At 39.5% G+C, this 6,000-nt stretch overlaps 1 pseudogene; it reads left to right on the forward strand.

Annotated features, from left to right (window-relative positions):
* Window positions 1-2,495: 2,495 nt before the first annotated feature.
* Window positions 2,496-2,593, forward strand: LOC116537315 (annotated as a pseudogene).
* Window positions 2,594-6,000: the final 3,407 nt, after the last annotated feature.

A 6,000-nucleotide genomic window follows, 5' to 3' on the forward strand; every position in this document is an offset into this window, starting at 1 on the left:
CAGAGCAAGACCCCATCTCAAAAAAAAAAAAGGAAAAGCTTTACGACATTGGATTTGGCAGTAATTTCTCGGATATGACCAAAAGCACAGTCAACAACAACAAAAAAATAGATTGGACTCCAGTAAAATTAAAAATGTGTGCATCAAGGGACACTACGAGGAGAATGAAAAAGAATGGGAGAAAACTGCAAATAAATCCTGGCTGGGCATGGTGGCTCACACCTGTAATTTTAGCACTTTGGGAGACCGAGGCAGGCAGATCACCTGACATCAGGAGTTCAAGACCAGCCTGACCAACATGGCAAAACCTGTCTCTACTAAAAATGCCAAAAAAAAAAAAAAAAAAAAAAAAAAAGCCCGGCATGGTGGTGGGTGCCTGTAATCCCAACTATTCAGGAGGCTGAGGCAGGAGAATTGCTTGAACCCGGGAGGCAGAGGTTGCAGTGACCTGAGATTGCGCCACTGCAATCCTGCCTCAGCAACAGAGCAAGGCTCTGTCTCAATAAAAGAAAAAGAACTCCTGCAACAATTTAAAAAAAAAAAAAACCCTGAAAAAATGAGCAAAGTACTTGAATAGACATGTCTTGCAAAAAGATATGGAATTATCCAATAAGTACATGAAAAGCTCAAAATCAGTAATCATTGGGGAAGTGTACAGGTTAAAACCACAATGAGATACCACTTTACACCTATTAAGGTGGCTATTATCAAAAAAGCAGAACAAGTGTTGACAAGGAAATAGAGAAAATGGAATTCATGTACACAGTTGATGGGAATGTAAAATGGTACAGCAGTATAGTGATTTTAAAAAATTAGCATATGATCCAACAAATGCATGTCTGGGTATATACCCCAAAAAATTGAAAGCAGGAACTTCTACAGATATTTGTACACCTGTGTTTCCAGCCCTTTTATTCAAAATAGCCAAAAGGCAGAGACAACCCTAGTGTGCATTAATGGATGAATGGGTAAACAAAAGTTGGTATATTCATACAATGGAATATTATTCAGCTTTAAAAACAATGACACAGGCAGCCAGGTGCGGTGGCTCATGCCTATGATCCCAGCACTTTGGGAGGCCGAGGCGGGCAGATCACCTGAGGTCAAGAGTTCCAGACCAGCCTGACCACATGGAGAAACCCCGTCTCTACTGAAAATACAAAAAACGTAGCCGGGTATAGTGGTGCATGCCTGTAATCTTAGCTATTTGGGAGGCTGAGGCAGGAGAATCACTTAAACCCGGGAGTCGGAGTGTGTGGTGAGCTGAGTTCATGCCACTGCACTCCAGCCTGGGCAACAAGAGCAAAACTCCATCTCAAAAAATAAAAACCAGACACATGTTACAATATAGATGAACCTTAAGGACACAGTAAGTGAAATAAGCCAGTCGTGCATAGGACAAATATCGTATGACTCCACTTATACCAAGTACCTGGAATAGTCAAAAGCATAAAGACAAAGTAAAATGATGATTCCCAGGGGCTTAAGGAAAAGCAGAATGGAGAGTCAGTGTTTAATAGATACTGTGTGTGTTGGGGGAAGATGAAAGATTCTGGTGACAGACAGCGGTGATGGTTGCCCAGCAATGTGAATGCACTTTATGCCACAGAAATGTATGCTTAAAAATGGTAAAAAAAAAAAAACAACAAAAAACAAAAAAACAAAAAACCCCGCAAGTTTTATGTATATTTTATCAGTTTTTAGAAATTGTGCTTTCCAGAAGAATTCAGAAATTACAATTATGTATGTACATTTGGGTTATTACACATGCGTATATCTGTTTACTGGGAAGGCCTAGCAGCAGACACCCCAGTAGCAATGAGTACATCCAATGCCCAGGTCTTCTTTTCTAATACCATTCTCCAAGAAAAGGAATCAGGGCTCCCTAGAGAAATGGCTGATTCTTGGTCTAGGGCATATTGTAGTGCCAGAAAGTATTATTCCACAAACAAGGATGTAGACATGTGAAAGGGGGACAGAAGCCAACTGAAAGAACCCTCAGTGGCCAAAGATGAAACGAATCTCAGCAACAAAGTAAATAATGCAGAATAGGATTATAACCCAAAGGATAAAGTACCCATGAGTCCACATTTATGGAAATGACCTGATGAATGAGAGGTGGCATCTCTCCTATACAGAAAAAGCCCAAATAATTATGTAGACACTCCCCCTTCAAGGAGATGGAGATTAACTCCCCACCTTTCGAGTATGGATTGTGCTTAGTAACTTAAAGAGCGCAATATGTGAAGAGGAAAAAAAAATTTTTTACAGCAACCTGGCAAACACTATCTTGGCCAGGTGACCAAAATTTGTATCAATATTATCAGTGATAAGTCATATTAATAACATGTACCCTTGATGTGATGAGAATGCCCCTTTGTGGTCTTCCTCCCAAGACCAGAAGGAAAACATTCAGAAAACCTTACTTAACGGACATGTCAAAAAACCAACTAGTACTCCTTAAAATTGTCATGGTCATCAAAAACAGGTCTGAGATCCTTCTGTAGTTCATGATGACTGGGCTTTCACACTTCTGTGTGAGATGTGTTTCCTTCACACCTTGTTACAACATCAGCACATTACCCATCTGATGTGGAAAAAAAATTAAAACGCTGAGAATCTGAAGTTATTAAAAACAGAAACATCTTAGGTGGCTAAAGGGACATAACTGAATGTAATTGTGGGATCCTGGAATGAAAAGAATATTAGGAAAAAAACTAAAGATCTGAACTGTGGGATTTAGTTAATAGTAATGTACAAAAGTTGGGTACCTTAGTTGTGACAAATATCTTGTAGTAAGATAGCAACAACAGGTGTACAGGTGGGTGAGGTGTATACAGGCACTCTGTACTATTTTTGCAATGTCTGTGTAAATCTAAAACTATTCTAAAATAAAATTTATGTATGAAAAAAATGTGCTTTCATACCCAAAGCAAGCATAAGTCTAACCTAATAGAACCTGACTGAACTCATCAATGCAGTTTGAGTGCTTCTTTCTTTCCAAATAGACTCCAAGTCTTTTAAGATTGATAAGGAGACTGGAACTATGAGAAAGTCTTTAGTTAATTCACTATTTATAAGTCAAATTATAAAAACATAAAATGAAATGGTTAAAGAAGATTTAATCATTCTGTGAAAGGAGGCTGTCCACTATAGCCTCATTTCAGCTTTGTTCACCAAAAAATGGGGGCCCTTTTAAACAATTATATTTCAGTAGTTAAGTGGTTCTGTTTTGATTTACAGTAAAACTTCTTTCAAATTAACTTAGCCTATTATTCAAAATGTTCTCCCAAATCAAATCTTAATAATGCTAAGACATTAGCTGGTTTGAGAACTGTCATTGATGACTGAGGTCTCCCATGCTGAGGACAGGTTAATTTTGATGTTAAACACTACTTCGGTATAAAGATTTTTGTTAAGCATGTCAGTTAATATACCAAATCAGAAACCATGCTATCTTGAAACCATGCTATCTTACGAGCACAATTTCTTTTTTTTTTTTTTTTTGAGACGGAGTTTCGCTCGTTACCCAGGCTGGAGTGCAATGGCGCGATCTCGGCTCACCGCAACCTCCGCCTCCTGGGTTCAGGCAATTCTCCTGCCTCAGCCTCCTGAGTAGCTGGGATTACAGGCACATGCCACCATGCCCAGCTGAATTTTTGTATTTTTTAGTAGAGACGGGGTTTCACCATGTTGACCAGGATGGTCTCGATCTCTTGACCTCGTGATCCACCCGCCTCGGCCTCCCAAAGTGCTGGGATTACAGGCGTGAGCCACCGCGCCCGGCCGCACGAGCACAATTTCTATACCTAGAATAAGTGGCACAAACTTTAGTCAGTGAATTGTCTTGAAATGTAAAATTCATTTAAAAATAGAATCTGTAGACTGGGAGTGGTGGCTTACACCTGTAATCCCAGTACTTTGGGAGGCCAAGGTGGGCAGATCACTTGAGGCCAGGAGTTTGAGACCAGCCTGGTCAACATAGTGAAACTCTGTCCCTACTAAAAACACAAAAATTAGCTGGGTGTGGTGATGCACACCTGTAATCCCAGCTACTCAGGAGGCTGAAACAGGAGAATCACTTGAACCAGGGAGGCGAAGTTTACAGTGAGTCAGGATTGCACCACTGCACTCCAACCTGGGCGACAGAGTGAGACCATGTCTTTAAAAAAAAAAAAAAAAAAAAAAAAAAGAACCAGCAATAGTTGTAAGCATCACTGAGGATATCAGATCCCTAAGACTTAATAATTAAGCATAGTAAAGAAGAGGTAACTCAGGCTTCCAAAGGGCAAGGGCAAGCAGAATGAAAAACCTGCACAAGTCTCCAGGAAGCAGTCATGACAGCATTCTGGAGTCCTGTTTTATGGCACAAAAGTATCATTCAGGGAGTGAGCTAGCAGAAGGTAAAGTTAAGAAAAAATAAAGTATAATTCATATTCAACTACAACATTATCACAAAATCTATGTTCTTCTAGCATATTACTTGTATTCCCCAATTTACTTTTTTTTTTTTTTTGGACAGGGTCTTGATGTCACCCAGGCTGCAGTGCAGTGGCGTAATCAGTGTGATCTCAGCTTCCACTTTCCAGGCTCCAGTGATACGCCCACTTCAGCCTCCCCAGTAGCCAGGACTACAGGCGTGAGCCACCATGGCCAGCTAGTTTTTGCACATTTGATAGAGATGGGTTTCACCATGTTGCCCAGGCTGGTATTGAACTTCTAAGCTCTAATGATCCATCTGCCTCAGCCTCCCAAAGTGCTAGAATTACAGGTGTGAGCCACGGTGCTTGGCCCCATCTTGCTTGCTTGAGGAGGCAAGAAATGAATGAATAAACAGCCAGTCCATCTGAAACTGTAAATAACTTAGTCTCCCCAGCCTTTGGTCTTTATTCCCAAACATCTGCCATCTTGTTAAGCAGCAGAAGGAAAGGTTCAGAACCTCTTTATTTCCATTACAACCAGTTATGTTTTCAAATCACAATCCTTTGGATAAACCTGTTAGGTTCTGCCTGTGTGCTTCAAATTAAGATTTTTAAACATATCATGACCTTCAATGAGTCCATCCATATGCTAGAGTCTACTTTGTTTATACACCTTCATGCTTTAACCCCAGGTGCTTTCAGAATCATTCACTGAGATGTTCTAATGTTAACATAAAACCTAGACACTATAAAGGGGGAGCTGTAAGACTTCAGCCTTGTAAAAATAATTTCTGCCATGATGAGCCAACAGAGGACAAACTGAGGGTAAAAGGCATTTCAAGTTCACTATAGGAACAAAATGCTCCTGCAGATTAGTTAAAAGACCAAAGCCAATAGAAAAGCAGTTACTAAACAACATCACACAAAGGCAATCAGCCAAATTCAGATTATGGAAACCTACAGGGGAATCTTATTTCTTCAGCAAATAAGGAAAAAATAAATGGATGGCAAAACATCCCGAGTAAGAGAAGAAACAGACACTTCAACTTCACTAAAGATATCTGAATGGGTAGGAAGTGTATGAAAAAGTACTATTCATTGTCAGGGAAAGCAAATTAAAACCAGAAGATACAACTACAGATACAATTGCTAAAATTATAGACCTGACAACAGCAAATGATAAGGAGGTGGACCTACCAGAACTCTGGGAATGTAAAACAGGATGACCATTTAAGAAAGTCTATCACCTTCTAGCAAAATTTAAAATACTTCAACTCAGGATATTCTCACTCCTAAATGCTTATTCAAATTATATTAAAATGTAGGTTCACAAAAAGGTTGTACAACATGTTCATATCAACTTTATTCATGATAGCCCCAAACTAGAAACAGCCCATTGTTCATCAGTTGTTCACCAAACAGGCGAAACGTTAAAATGTGGCATATTCAAACACAGAATACTGCTCAGCCATAAAAAGGAATGAAGCTTAAACACACACATGAATATCCAAACATGCTGAGTAAAATGAACTTACAAAATACATCCTGTATGAATGAGTTCATTATATGAAGTTCTAGA

The sequence above is a fragment of the Sapajus apella genome, unplaced genomic scaffold, assembly GCF_009761245.1.
Source record: "Sapajus apella isolate SASKATOON/1434 unplaced genomic scaffold, GSC_monkey_1.0 scaffold108, whole genome shotgun sequence".
NCBI lineage: Eukaryota > Metazoa > Chordata > Mammalia > Primates > Cebidae > Sapajus > Sapajus apella.